Source organism: Hippocampus zosterae, chromosome 8 (assembly GCF_025434085.1).
Source record: "Hippocampus zosterae strain Florida chromosome 8, ASM2543408v3, whole genome shotgun sequence".
Taxonomy (NCBI): Eukaryota; Metazoa; Chordata; class Actinopteri; order Syngnathiformes; family Syngnathidae; genus Hippocampus; species Hippocampus zosterae.
The window spans coordinates 16701528-16714282 of NC_067458.1; the positions used below are offsets into that span (position 1 = coordinate 16701528).

At 46.7% G+C, this 12755-nt stretch overlaps 15 non-coding genes across 15 annotated transcripts; all 15 read right to left on the reverse strand.

Annotated features, from left to right (window-relative positions):
* Positions 1 to 114: 114 nt before the first annotated feature.
* On the reverse strand, positions 115 to 188 carry trnai-aau (transfer RNA isoleucine (anticodon AAU)). Its single transcript has one exon. It is a non-coding gene; the product is annotated as a tRNA-Ile (tRNA).
* Positions 189 to 443: 255 nt separating this feature from the next.
* trnai-aau (transfer RNA isoleucine (anticodon AAU)) lies at positions 444 to 517 on the reverse strand. Its single transcript has one exon. It is a non-coding gene; the product is annotated as a tRNA-Ile (tRNA).
* A 259-nt stretch (positions 518 to 776) lies between these two features.
* trnai-aau (transfer RNA isoleucine (anticodon AAU)) lies at positions 777 to 850 on the reverse strand. Its single transcript has one exon. It is a non-coding gene; the product is annotated as a tRNA-Ile (tRNA).
* Positions 851 to 1108: 258 nt separating this feature from the next.
* trnai-aau (transfer RNA isoleucine (anticodon AAU)) lies at positions 1109 to 1182 on the reverse strand. Its single transcript has one exon. It is a non-coding gene; the product is annotated as a tRNA-Ile (tRNA).
* Positions 1183 to 1432: 250 nt separating this feature from the next.
* Positions 1433 to 1506, reverse strand: trnai-aau (transfer RNA isoleucine (anticodon AAU)). Its single transcript has one exon. It is a non-coding gene; the product is annotated as a tRNA-Ile (tRNA).
* A 255-nt stretch (positions 1507 to 1761) lies between these two features.
* Positions 1762 to 1835, reverse strand: trnai-aau (transfer RNA isoleucine (anticodon AAU)). Its single transcript has one exon. It is a non-coding gene; the product is annotated as a tRNA-Ile (tRNA).
* Positions 1836 to 2758: 923 nt separating this feature from the next.
* trnai-aau (transfer RNA isoleucine (anticodon AAU)) lies at positions 2759 to 2832 on the reverse strand. Its single transcript has one exon. It is a non-coding gene; the product is annotated as a tRNA-Ile (tRNA).
* A 917-nt stretch (positions 2833 to 3749) lies between these two features.
* trnai-aau (transfer RNA isoleucine (anticodon AAU)) lies at positions 3750 to 3823 on the reverse strand. Its single transcript has one exon. It is a non-coding gene; the product is annotated as a tRNA-Ile (tRNA).
* A 259-nt stretch (positions 3824 to 4082) lies between these two features.
* On the reverse strand, positions 4083 to 4156 carry trnai-aau (transfer RNA isoleucine (anticodon AAU)). The gene has a single exon. It is a non-coding gene; the product is annotated as a tRNA-Ile (tRNA).
* A 588-nt stretch (positions 4157 to 4744) lies between these two features.
* trnai-aau (transfer RNA isoleucine (anticodon AAU)) lies at positions 4745 to 4818 on the reverse strand. The gene has a single exon. It is a non-coding gene; the product is annotated as a tRNA-Ile (tRNA).
* A 259-nt stretch (positions 4819 to 5077) lies between these two features.
* trnai-aau (transfer RNA isoleucine (anticodon AAU)) lies at positions 5078 to 5151 on the reverse strand. Its single transcript has one exon. It is a non-coding gene; the product is annotated as a tRNA-Ile (tRNA).
* Positions 5152 to 6074: 923 nt separating this feature from the next.
* trnai-aau (transfer RNA isoleucine (anticodon AAU)) lies at positions 6075 to 6148 on the reverse strand. Its single transcript has one exon. It is a non-coding gene; the product is annotated as a tRNA-Ile (tRNA).
* Positions 6149 to 7669: 1521 nt separating this feature from the next.
* trnai-aau (transfer RNA isoleucine (anticodon AAU)) lies at positions 7670 to 7743 on the reverse strand. The gene has a single exon. It is a non-coding gene; the product is annotated as a tRNA-Ile (tRNA).
* A 631-nt stretch (positions 7744 to 8374) lies between these two features.
* On the reverse strand, positions 8375 to 8448 carry trnai-aau (transfer RNA isoleucine (anticodon AAU)). The gene has a single exon. It is a non-coding gene; the product is annotated as a tRNA-Ile (tRNA).
* Positions 8449 to 8706: 258 nt separating this feature from the next.
* On the reverse strand, positions 8707 to 8780 carry trnai-aau (transfer RNA isoleucine (anticodon AAU)). Its single transcript has one exon. It is a non-coding gene; the product is annotated as a tRNA-Ile (tRNA).
* Between the last annotated feature and the right edge of the window lie 3975 nt (positions 8781 to 12755).

The window sequence follows — 12755 nt, forward strand, 5'->3', positions numbered from 1 at the left end:
AGCCTTGTAAACGGTTACCAAGACTGGAAATGATCACCAAGCGATGTTGTCATTGATCCTGTCCAATCATGACATGAAGGACTTGAAATCGTTGAGCTCGGTCGCTAAAGGACATGGCCCGTACGGGGGTCGAACCCGTGACCTTGGCGTTATTAGCACCACGCTCTAACCAACTGAGCTAACCGGCCTCATGTACTATATTTAGCTCTTTGACTTCAGGTGCAAAAAAAGTCTGGTAGTTTTGCATTGGTGGCGCCGTCTGGAAATGGGACCATTTCAAATTCTGCTCAAGTAAAGTACACTGTCAGGAGGCATGGGGCAAGCACACGTCCTTGTATAATGTGACCAAGACTAGAAATGATCGCAAAGCAGTGTTGTTATTGGTCTTGTCCAATCATGACATGAAGGACTTCAAATGGCTTGAGCTCTGTCGCTAAAGGACATGGCCCGTACGGGGGTCGAACCCGTGACCGTGGCGTTATTAGCACCACGCTCTAACCAACTGGGCTAACCGGCCACATGTACACTGTTTAGCTCTTTGACTTCACGTGCAAACAAAGTCTGGTAGTTACTATTGGATTGGTGTCAGCGTCTGGACATCGGACCATTTCATACTCAGCTCAAGTAAAGTACACTGCAGACAGGCAGGGGGCAAGCACACAGCCTTGTAAACGGTTACCAAGACTGGAAATGATCACCAAGCGATGTTGTCATTGATCCTGTCCAATCATGACATGAAGGACTTGAAATCGCTTGAGCTCGGTCGCTAAAGGACATGGCCCGTACGGGGGTCGAACCCGTGACCTTGGCGTTATTAGCACCACGCTCTAACCAAGTGAGCTAACCGGCCTCATGTACTACATTTAGCTCTTCGACTTCACGTGCAAACAAAGTCTGGTAGTTACTATTGGATGGGTGGCAGCGTCTGGACATGGGACCATTTCATACTCTGCTCAAGTAAAGTACACTGCAGACAGGGAGGGGGCAAGCACACATCCTTGTAAACAGTTACGAAGACTGGAAATGATCACCGAGCGATGTTGTCATTGATCCTGTCCATTCATGCCATGAAAGACTTGAAATCGTTGAGCTCGGTCGCTAAAGGACATGGCCCGTACGGGGGTCGAACCCGTGACCTTGGCGTTATTAGCACCACGCTCTAACCAACTGAGCTAACCGGCCTCATGTACTACATTTAGCTCTTCGACTTCACGTGCAAACAAAGTCTGGTAGTTTTGCTTCGGTGGCGCCGTCTGGAAATCGGACCATTTCAAATTCTGCTCAAGTACACTGTAGACAGGCAGGGGGCAAGCACACATCCTTGTAAAAGGTGACCAAGACGGGAAACGATCACCAAGCGATGTTGTCATTGATCCTGTCCAATCATGACATGAAGGACTTGAAATCGTTTGAGCTCGGTCGCTAAAGGACATGGTCAGTACGGGGGTCGAACCCATGACCTTGGCGTTATTAGCACCACGCTCTAACCAACTGAGCTAACCGGCCACATGCGTGACATTTAGCTCTTTGACTTCACGTGCAAACAAAGTCTGGTGGTTTTGCATTGGTGGCGCCGTCTGGAAATCGGACCATTTCAAATTCTGCTCAAGTAAAGTACACTGTCGAGAGGCATGGGGCAAGCACAAGTCCTTGTAAAATGTGACCAAGACTAGAAATGATCGCAAAGCAATGTTGTTATTGGTCCTGTCCAATCATGACATGAAGGACTTCAAATGGCTTGAGCTCTGTCGCTAAAGGACATGGCCCGTACGGGGGTCGAACCCGTGACCTTGGCGTTATTAGCACCACGCTCTAACCAACTGAGCTAACCGGCCACGTGTACACTGTTTAGCTCTTCGACTTCACGTGCAAACAATGTCTGGTAGTTACTATTCGATTGGTGTCAGCGTCTGGACATCGGACAATTTCAAATTCTGCTCAAGTAAAGTACACTGTAGACAGGCAGGGGGCAAGCACACATCCTTGTAAAAGGTGACCAAGACTGGAAGCGATCACCAAGCGATGTTGTCATTGATCCTGTCCAATCATGACATGAAGGACTTGAAATCGCTTGAGCTCGGTCGCTATAGGACATGGCCCGTACGGGGGTCGAACCCGTGACCTTGGCGTTATTAGCTCCACGCTCTAACCAAGTGAGCTAACCGGCCTCATGTACTACATTTAGCTCTTCGACTTCACGTGCAAACAAAGTCTGGTAGTTACTATTGGATTGGTGTCAGCGTCTGGACATCGGACCATTTCATACTCAGCTCAAGTAAAGTACACTGCAGACAGGCAGGGGGCAAGCACACAGCCTTGTAAACGGTTACCAAGAATGGAAATGATCACCAAGCGATGTTGTCATTGATCCTGTCCAATCATGACATGAAGGACTTGAAATCGTTGAGCTCGGTCGCTAAAGGACATGGCCCGTACGGGGGTCGAACCCGTGACCTTGGCGTTATTAGCACCACACTCTAACCAAGTGAGCTAACCGGCCTCATGTACTACATTTAGCTCTTCGACTTCACGTGCAAACAAAGTCTGGTAGTTACTATTGGATGGGTGGCAGCGTCTGGACATGGGACCATTTCATACTCTGCTCAAGTAAAGTACACTGCAGACAGGGAGGGGGCAAGCACACATCCTTGTAAACAGTTACGAAGACTGGAAATGATCACCGAGCGATGTTGTCATTGATCCTGTCCATTCATGCCATGAAAGACTTGAAATCGTTGAGCTCGGTCGCTAAAGGACATGGCCCGTACGGGGGTCGAACCCGTGACCTTGGCGTTATTAGCACCACGCTCTAACCAACTGAGCTAACCGGCCTCATGTACTACATTTAGCTCTTCGACTTCACGTGCAAACAAAGTCTGGTAGTTTTGCTTCGGTGGCGCCGTCTGGAAATCGGACCATTTCAAATTCTGCTCAAGTACACTGTAGACAGGCAGGGGGCAAGCACACATCCTTGTAAAAGGTGACCAAGACGGGAAACGATCACCAAGCGATGTTGTCATTGATCCTGTCCAATCATGACATGAAGGACTTGAAATCGTTTGAGCTCGGTCGCTAAAGGACATGGTCAGTACGGTGGTCGAACCCGTGACCTTGGCATTATTAGCACCACGCTCTAACCAACTGAGCTAACCGGCCACATGTACTAAATTTAGCTCTTCGACTTCACGTGCAAACAAAGTCTGGTAGTTAACTAGTGGATTGGTGGCAGCGTCTGGACATGGGACCATTTCATACTCTGCTCAAGTAAAGTACACTGCAGACAGGCAGGGGGCAAGCACACATCCTTGTAAAAGGTGACCAAGGCTGGAAATGATCACCAAGCGATGTTGTCATTGATCCTGTCCAATCATGACATGAAGGACTTGAAATCGTTTGAGCTCTGTCGCTAAAGGACATGGCCCGTACGGGGGTCGAATCCGTGACCTTGGCGTTATTAGCACCACGCTCTAACCAACTGATCTACCCGGCCACATGTACTAAATTTAGCTCTTCGACTTCACGTGCAAACAAAGTCTGGTAGTTACTCTTGGATTGGTGGCAGCGTCTGGACATGGGACCATTTCAAATTCTGCTCAAGTAAAGTACACTGTAGACAGGCAGGGGGCAAGCACACATCCTTGTAAAAGGTGACCAAGACTGGAAGCGATCACCAAGCGATGTTGTCATTGATCCTGTCCAATCATGACATGAAGGACTTGAAATCGCTTGAGCTCGGTCGCTATAGGACATGGCCCGTACGGGGGTCGAACCCGTGACCTTGGCGTTATTAGCTCCACGCTCTAACCAACTGAGCTAACCGGCCACATGCGTGACATTTAGCTCTTTGACTTCACGTGCAAACAAAGTCTGGTAGTTACTATTGGATTGGTGTCAGCGTCTGGACATCGGACCATTTCATACTCAGCTCAAGTAAAGTACACTGCAGACAGGCAGGGGGCAAGCACACAGCCTTGTAAACGGTTACCAAGACTGGAAATGATCACCAGGTGATGTTGTCATTGATCCTGTCCAATCATGACATGAAGGACTTGAAATCGTTTGAGCTCGGTCGCTAAAGGACATGGCCCGTACGGGGGTCGAACCCATGACCTTGGCGTTATTAGCACCACGCTCTAACCAACTGAGCTAACCGGCCACGTGTACACTGTTTAGCTCTTTGACTTCACGTGCAAACAAAGTCTGGTAGTTTTGCATTGGTGGCGCCGTCTGGAAATCGGACCATTTCAAATTCTGCTCAAGTCAAGTACACTGTCGAGAGGCATGGGGCAAGCACACGTCCTTGTAAAATGTGACCAAGACTAGAAATGACCGCAAAGCAATGTTGTTATTGGTCCTGTCCAATCATGACATGAAGGACTTCAAATGGCTTGAGCTCTGTCGCTAAAGGACATGGCCCGTACGGGGGTCGAACCCGTGACCTTGGCGTTATTAGCACCACGCTCTAACCAACAGAGCTCACCGGCCACATGTACTAAATTTAGCTCTTCGACTTCACGTGCAAACAAAGTCTGGTAGTTACACTTGGATTGGTGGCAGCGTCTGGACATGGGACCATTTCAAATTCTGCTCAAGTAAAGTACACTGTAGACAGGCAGGGGGCAAGCACACATCCTTGTAAAAGGTGACCAAGACTGGAAGCGATCACCAAGCGATGTTGTCATTGATCCTGTCCAATCATCACATGAAGGGCTTGAAATCGCTTGAGCTCGGTCGCTATAGGACATGGCCCGTACGGGGGTCGAACCCGTGACCTTGGCGTTATTAGCACCACGCTCTAACCAACTGAGCTAACCGGCCACGTGTACACTGTTTAGCTCTTCGACTTCACATGCAAACAAAGTCTGGTAGTTACTATTGGATTGGTGTAAGCGTCTGGACATCGGACCATTTCAAATTCTGCTCAAGTAAAGTACACTGTAGACAGGCAGGGGGCAAGCACACATCCTTGTAAAAGGTGACCAAGACTGGAAGCGATCACCAAGCGATGTTGTCATTGATCCTGTCCAATCATGACATGAAGGACTTGAAATCGCTTGAGCTCGGTCGCTATAGGACATGGCCCGTACGGGGGTCGAACCCGTGACCTTGGCGTTATTAGCACCACGCTCTAACCAACTGAGCTAACCGGCCACGTGTACACTGTTTAGCTCTTCGACTTCACGTGCAAACAAAGTCTGGTAGTTACTATTGGATTGGTGTCAGCGTCTGGACATCGGACCATTTCAAATTCTGCTCAAGTAAAGTACACTGTAGACAGGCAGGGGGCAAGCACACATCCTTGTAAAAGGTGACCAAGACTGGAAGCGATCACCAAGTGATGTTGTCATTGATCCTGTCCAATCATGACATGAAGGACTTGAAATCGCTTGAGCTCGGTCGCTATAGGACATGGCCCGTACGGGGCTCAAAGCCGTGACCTTGGCGTTATTAGCACCACGCTCTAACCAACTGAGCTAACCGGCCACGTGTACACTGTTTAGCTCTTTGAGTTCACGTGCAAACAAAGTCTGGTAGTTACTATTGGATTGGTGTCAGCGTCTGGACATCGGACCATTTCATACTCTGCTCAAGTAAAGTACACTGCAGACAGGCAGGGGGCAAGCACACATCCTTGTAACAGTTACGAAGACTGGAAATGATCACCAAGCGATGTTGTCATTGATCCTGTCCAATCATGCCATGAAAGACTTGAAATCGTTGAGCTCGGTCGCTAAAGGACATGTCCCGTACGGGGGTCGAACTCCTGACCTTGGCGTTATTAGCACCACGCTCTAACCAACTGAGCTAACCGGCCACATGCGTGACATTTAGCTCTTTGACTTCACGTGCAAACAAAGTCTGGTAGTTACTATTGGATTGGTGTCAGCGTCTGGACATCGGACCATTTCATACTCAGCTCAAGTAAAGTACACTGCAGACAGGCAGGGGGCAAGCACACAGCCTTGTAAACGGTTACCAAGACTGGAAATGATCACCAGGTGATGTTGTCATTGATCCTGTCCAATCATGACATGAAGGACTTGAAATCGTTTGAGCTCGGTCGCTAAAGGACATGGCCCGTACGGGGGTCGAACCCATGACCTTGGCGTTATTAGCACCACGCTCTAACCAACTGAGCTAACCGGCCACATGCGTGACATTTAGCTCTTCGACTTCACGTGCAAACAAAGTCTGGTAGTTTTGCATTGGTGGCGCCGTCTGGAAATCGGACCATTTCAAATTCTGCTCAAGTCAAGTACCGTATTTTCACGACTATTCGACGCATCGTACTAATGGCCGCAGTCTCATTAATGGGTGACATTTCTGTATTTTACACATACACAGGACGCATCGTACTAATGGGCGCAGTTTTACAGTGGTAAAACATACGCCAGCTTCAACATACGGCATGCATGCGCGCACTCTAACACGTTAGCTTGAGGCATACGGTAGCATGCCAAGACATACAGATAAGATAAAAACACGTTTTTAAAAAGCCAACGAAAGCAGAACTGAGTTCGGGTGTATTTTATTTAGCCATCGTACAATGTTCTCACGTTTTTCGATCAATCATCACCCAGAAATCCATCAAAGTCCTCATCCTCTGTATCAGAAGCAGGGGACTGCACATCTCAGTTGTCATTGAATGCATCACAAGCTAGTGTGAGTTGCTACGCATTACCGAGCGGAAAGAAGGAGGAGCAACAGCAAAGTCAACATTTCTCTCGTGTGAAGCTTTCCCACATTTGAAAGTAAAGAACAGAGCGAAACATGGTGGCAGCGCGTGTGTGTGTAGAAAGAATTGAACAATTGTGCAAGTACCGTAATCCATCAAAAACGCCGCGTTCCCTCTCGTTGTTGCGTATTGTGGCGTAACTCGCCAAGCGCTGCCTCTCACTCTTTGTAAAGTTGTGTTTGCCACCGATCATCCATTGTTCCCATGCCGTTTGCAACTTTACTTTGAACGCCCGGTTGATGCCAATGTCCAGCGGTTGGAGTTCTTTAGTCAAGCCTCCGGGAATAACGGCAAGCTCATTTGCTTGACTTGTTTTTTCACCGCTGCTGTGAGATGGGCACGCATGCCAAAAGCATAACCGGTGGCTTTAAGTTTGAACTGAGCTTCGTAGGCGTGTCTTTTTGTCGAATTTATTTTCAGGGGTTCTTAGAAACCAAAACCGGAGTTGTTTTGCAACAATGCACATTGCCACACGCTATACAAGTGTTGGTACTGGCTTGAGGCGTCCACTTACACGCCCACCCTTCACCATTGGCGGACTAGCTTGTCTGTCCTCTCTCTCCCTCTCTCCCTCTCCATATATGTATATATACACGCCCACCCTTCTCTGATTGGCCGACTTCTTTCACAGTCACTTCCGCCTTTTCTCTATATAAACAGCGTGTCGGCAGTCAGTCAGATTTTGGAACTCAGCGCATATAAAGGACGCTCCGCACCATAAGGCGTCCTGTCCATTTTGGAGAAAATTTAAGACTTTTAATGGCGCCTTATAGTCGTGAAAATACGGTACACTGTAGAGAGGCATGGGGCAAGCACACGTCCTTGTAAAATGTGACCAAGACGAGAAATGATCGCAAAGCAATGTTGTTATTGGTCCTGTCCAATCATGACATGAAGGACTTCAAATGGTTTGAGCTCGGTCGCTAAAGGACATGGCCCGTACGGGGGTTGAACCCGGGACCTTGGCGTTATTAGCACCACGCTCTAACCAACTGAGCTAACCGGCCACGTGTGCACTGTTTAGCTCTTTGACTTCACGTGCAAACAAAGTCTGGTAGTTACTATTGGATTGGTGGCGCCGTCTGGAAATCGGACCATTTCAAATTCTGCTCAAGTAAAGTACACTGTAGAGAGGCATGGGGCAAGCACACGTCCTTGTAAAATGTGAACCAGACGAGAAATGATCGCAAAGCAATGTTGTTATTGGTCCTGTCCAATCATGACATGAAGGACTTCAAATGGCTTGAGCTCGGTCGCGAAAGGACATGGCCCGTACGGGGGTCGAACCCATGACCTTGGCGTTATTAGCACAACGGTCTAACAAACTGAGCTAACCGGCCACATGTACTACATTTAGCTCTTTGAATTCACGTGCAAACAAAGTGTGCACTGTTTAGCTCTTTGACTTCACGTGCAAACAAAGTCTGGTAGTTACTATTGGATTGGTGTCAGCGTGTGGACATCGGACCATTTCATACTCAGCTCAAGTAAAGTACACTGCAGACAGGCAGGGGGCAAGCACACATCCTTGTAAAAGGTGACCAAGACTGGAAATGATCACCAAGCGATGTTGTCATTGATGCTGTCCAATCATGACATGAAGGACTTGAAATCGTTGAGCTCGGTCGCTAAAGAACGTGGCCCGTACGGGGGTCGAACCCGTGACCTTGGCGTTATTAGCACCACGCTCTAACCAACTGAGCTAACCGGTCAGATGTACTACATTTAGCTCTTGGACTTCACGTGCAAACAAAGTCTGGTAGTTCCTATTGGATTGGTGGCAGAGTTTGGACATCGTACCATTTCATACTCTGCTCAAGTAAAGTACACTGCAGACAGGCAGGGGGCAAGCACACATCCTTGTAAAAGGTGACCAAGACTGGAAATGATCACCAAGCGATGTTGTCATTGATCTTGTCCAATCTTGACATGAAGGACTTGAAATCCTTGAGCTTGGTCGCTAAATGACATGGCCCGTACGGTGGTCGAACCCGTGACCTTGGCGTTATTAGCACCACGCTCTAACCAACTGAGCTAACCGGCCACATGGACTACATTTAGCTCTTCGACTTCACGTGCAAACAAAGTCTGGTAGTTGGATTGGTGGCAGCGTCTGGACATCGGACCATTTCATACTCTGCTCAAGTAAAGTACAATGCAGACAGGCATGGGGCAAGCACACGTCCTTGTAAAATGTGACCAAGACGAGAAATGATCGCAAAGCAATGTTGTTATTGGTCCTGTCCAATCATGACATGAAGGACTTGAAATCGCTTGAGCTCTGTCGCTAAAGGACATGGCCCGTACAGGGGTCGAAACCATGACCTTGGCATTATTAGCACCACGCTCTAACCAACTTAGCTAACCAGCCACATAAATGTTTAATTTTTACTTTTAACTCTTCGACTTCGCGTGCAAACAAAGCGTTTGGTTTTCTGGACAAGTATGACTATTTCAGCCACCATAGTACACTTGTGAACACTGGTTTGAATCACCTACATGGACCAAAGCAAGAAATTAGCATTTGGCTGAGACAAAAGCTCCATCTGCAGTGGATTTTTTTTTTGCGTTTTTTGCAGACTGTTTGGGGGGGGGGGGGCGCCGTGTTGACACGGTCAGCAGCTTCCTTGTTGTCTTTTGTCTATTTGTACGAAGAACAGAGTGGTTCTCTGTTTGAGACATTACCTGGTGGATATTTATGCAGCTGTGACGGGAACCTTTGATATTCTTCTCAGACACACACACACTTGACTCGAGCTGGCACACACCCACACGCGTGCGCACACACACACACACACACACACACACTTTCACATACATGTCACAGTTGAGGGTGTTCAGCTGTCCAACGCCATCAGTGTGCCTGCGTCTGTGCGCCTGTGAGCAACCTCGCAGCTTGACCCGGCGACACGGCCCAGAGGTCATGGTTAAAATAAACCCTGCTAACTGTGTAAACAGGTTGTGTACACTCGCACAGACATATGGCACCCCCTCATCAAACGTCTGGGTGAAGGCATGGAAATCTGTTGAGGCTTTTTGGCGGGCTGATCGGAACAAAACTTTCACTACAATATCTGCATTTACAAAGAGCCTTGTGTTCATTCTATTCAGCTATTTTCAATTGCACTTGTTCTTATTAGGGTTGCAGGTAAGCTGGAGCCTTGCTGAGTTAAACTGAGTTATATTCTGGACAGGTCCCCGGCCAATCACAACGCACATTGTTTTTTATTGGATGTTATATCTGCGAATTGATGCGATTCCGGCGATTCACAGTCGAGGCAGAGACTGATGGTCGGCCGCTCAGACAATGTAGTTGCTGAACCCCATACTGCGTTTCAGCCACATCGCTTGGTGTGCAGTGGGCGTTGTATCAAACTATCCTTTGAAATGAAAGACATTTGAAATGTCTTCATTGCGTGTTTCATTGCAATAATTTTAATTACAAACTACACTCTGCTGTACAGTTCTACAAAATAACACACAATATATTTTGCCCTTCTGAGCAAATCCGCTTCACAATTTGGTGGTTCAGGGTTTGAATTCCAAGTTTAATAAATTAAAGACGTTTTTTCTTTTTCTTTTTTTACAATGAAATGGAATGCTGTTTAGAAACACAACTTATGCACACCGATTTGTACATGTTTTTTTCTTTTAACAATGTTGCTATTGGAAGGCAATTAAAAACTGCTGATATGTAGGTGCAGTGTTTTGCTGTTAGCGAGTGGGACAAGGTGAACAGATACAAAATGTCATGCCAAATTGCAGTGCAGCCATCAGCATGCGTGACGGCTGCTGACGTAAAAAAAAAACCAGCAATGGAAAACAACACGTGCTAACACCAGCATGACAGGTAGGCTCACTTTGCTTTGCCGTGCGGATCCAACCCTCATTATGACAAGCAAGCAAAACAACAATAAGTACACCCCGCGACGGCTGCTGTCGCGTGCTTGCATCGTGTGTGTATCTGTGAAAAAGCAATGTGTCTTATCAGAGATCACACCAAGAAAACCCCCCGACTCTTTGGAGCTTCTCTCCATCCTGCAAGGAACCACCAGCTTTCAGTTAGTGGTGGCAGCTGAGGCTATCTCTCTCTCTCTCTCAGTACGAGTGTGAATCGCTCACCCATGTCTGTCAATGAAGACGGTTGAGTGCGGAGGCCGAGAGTGACAGCGAGAAAGAGGCAGCTACTTCTCAGAAGACGCCTCCTGACAGTTGCAGTTTGACTGGAAGTCATGAGATGGTTTGCAGCGGCTGAAAAAAAAGTGCCACGAGACAATGTATGTATTTATAATCAAGTTGTTTTTATTTACTGTATGTACCGTCAATTCTCAACGCATGGAGTCTCTTCACACCTTTAAAAAAGAAATACCAGCTGCAACTTGCGAAGAAGACCTCTGGTGACGCTGGCAAGGAATAACTCTTAAGGATGAGAACCCCAACATGCATAAAGAGCATAAAGCGAAGAAGAATAAATGGAGGCATGGACAAGCACGTGACGTTACAGTGGTTACCTTTTTTTGTTTTTGTTCACGTATGCTCAGAAGAATTTCAATAAATGAGATGTGTTTGTGACTCTCCTGTCTTATTTGTTACCAACAAGAGTGGGTGAACTTTTATTGACACTTGTTTGGCATGTAGCAGTGTTAAAAAAAAAAAGGCTCCACAAATCACCTTACACAGTAAAAAAAATGAATTAAAAAAACTGCCCCCAATGGGCTTTTTTTGGAGGTGTCCTGTTTTGACCAAAACCTTTTTTTTAACTCAATATTTTCTCCTAAGCCTAGCTTTCCCCAAAGTGAATAATTCGCAAGACAATAAATCTTAAATTTCAGCGATATCAGACCGCCGAACAGGTCCACACCTACTGTGGTTGATGTCAACACTACAGTCTTAACGTGAAGGTTTACTTGACATGCACAAGTCAGTCCTTCTTGGCTTTTGAGGGCTTGTCCTTTCATGTTCAATCCGACTTCAAATCACGCCGAGTTGAGCTCACTCTTCTCGACCTTCGCTCTTAGAAAAGTCATCTGGCGGCGCCGACTCGGAAACACGTTTAACCGCTTGCACATGTAGGCTTCATGTTTTGATTCACCTTTGTTGCAGAAAAAAAACATGTCTTGCTGTGTGCTCTTCATCATTAGATCATTTATCGTGTATGACCAAATTATGGCACAACAGTAATTACCAACCAACCAAATTCACCTGTGAATTCTGTTTGGTTTTGGTCCTCAGGTGATATAAACCAAGCTTTGATGAGACAGAAGTTATGGATGTTGCCATAGGGATGGATTTATCAGAACTGCTAAGCGTGTGAACCTTGCTCACCCCTCCAGTCATTGCCAACCCATTCTGAGACAGACCCAATGATGTGCAAGAGTCAGTGACACTTTTGGATGACTTCCTTTTCCTATTTCGTGTCAGTGCCTTTTGTACAGACATGGAAACAAGGTGGAAAATTGGTTCTGTGCAGGCAGTCAAAAAATGGCTACACAGATGCTGTCCAACCTCATTTAGAGCTAGCGAGTGATGCAACCAGGGAAGAAGGAAAATTGGCGAGTGCACTATACATCCCTTCATTCTATGTCAATGCCGTCTATACTATGACATTGGGGGGATGCTTTCGTATGCAGTGTAAAATGCTCTCCAAAAGCACCATCTGGCCTGTATTAGTGATCAGATACTGCCTATCAAGCCAGGGGCATTTCTTTCGTAAGAGGTTTAGGGATCGATGTGGAGCTCCCGATCAGGCCACATACATCTCATATTTTCGTACATTTTAACCCAATTTCGTTCCCACTCGTTTTTGATACAACACCTCAAGGTAATCATTAACGGTACTCTACCAGTATGCATTTTTTTTCGAGTGTAAACCAGCCTCCAAATAGTAAAATACCAAACATTGACTTTTATATAAGATGCAGTTCACAACATATTAACAGAACATTACTTTTGTCAATAATTTTGACGGTAATATATAAAATCCTCTCTTAGGTGTCCTGTCGTGTCCTAATTACTGTAC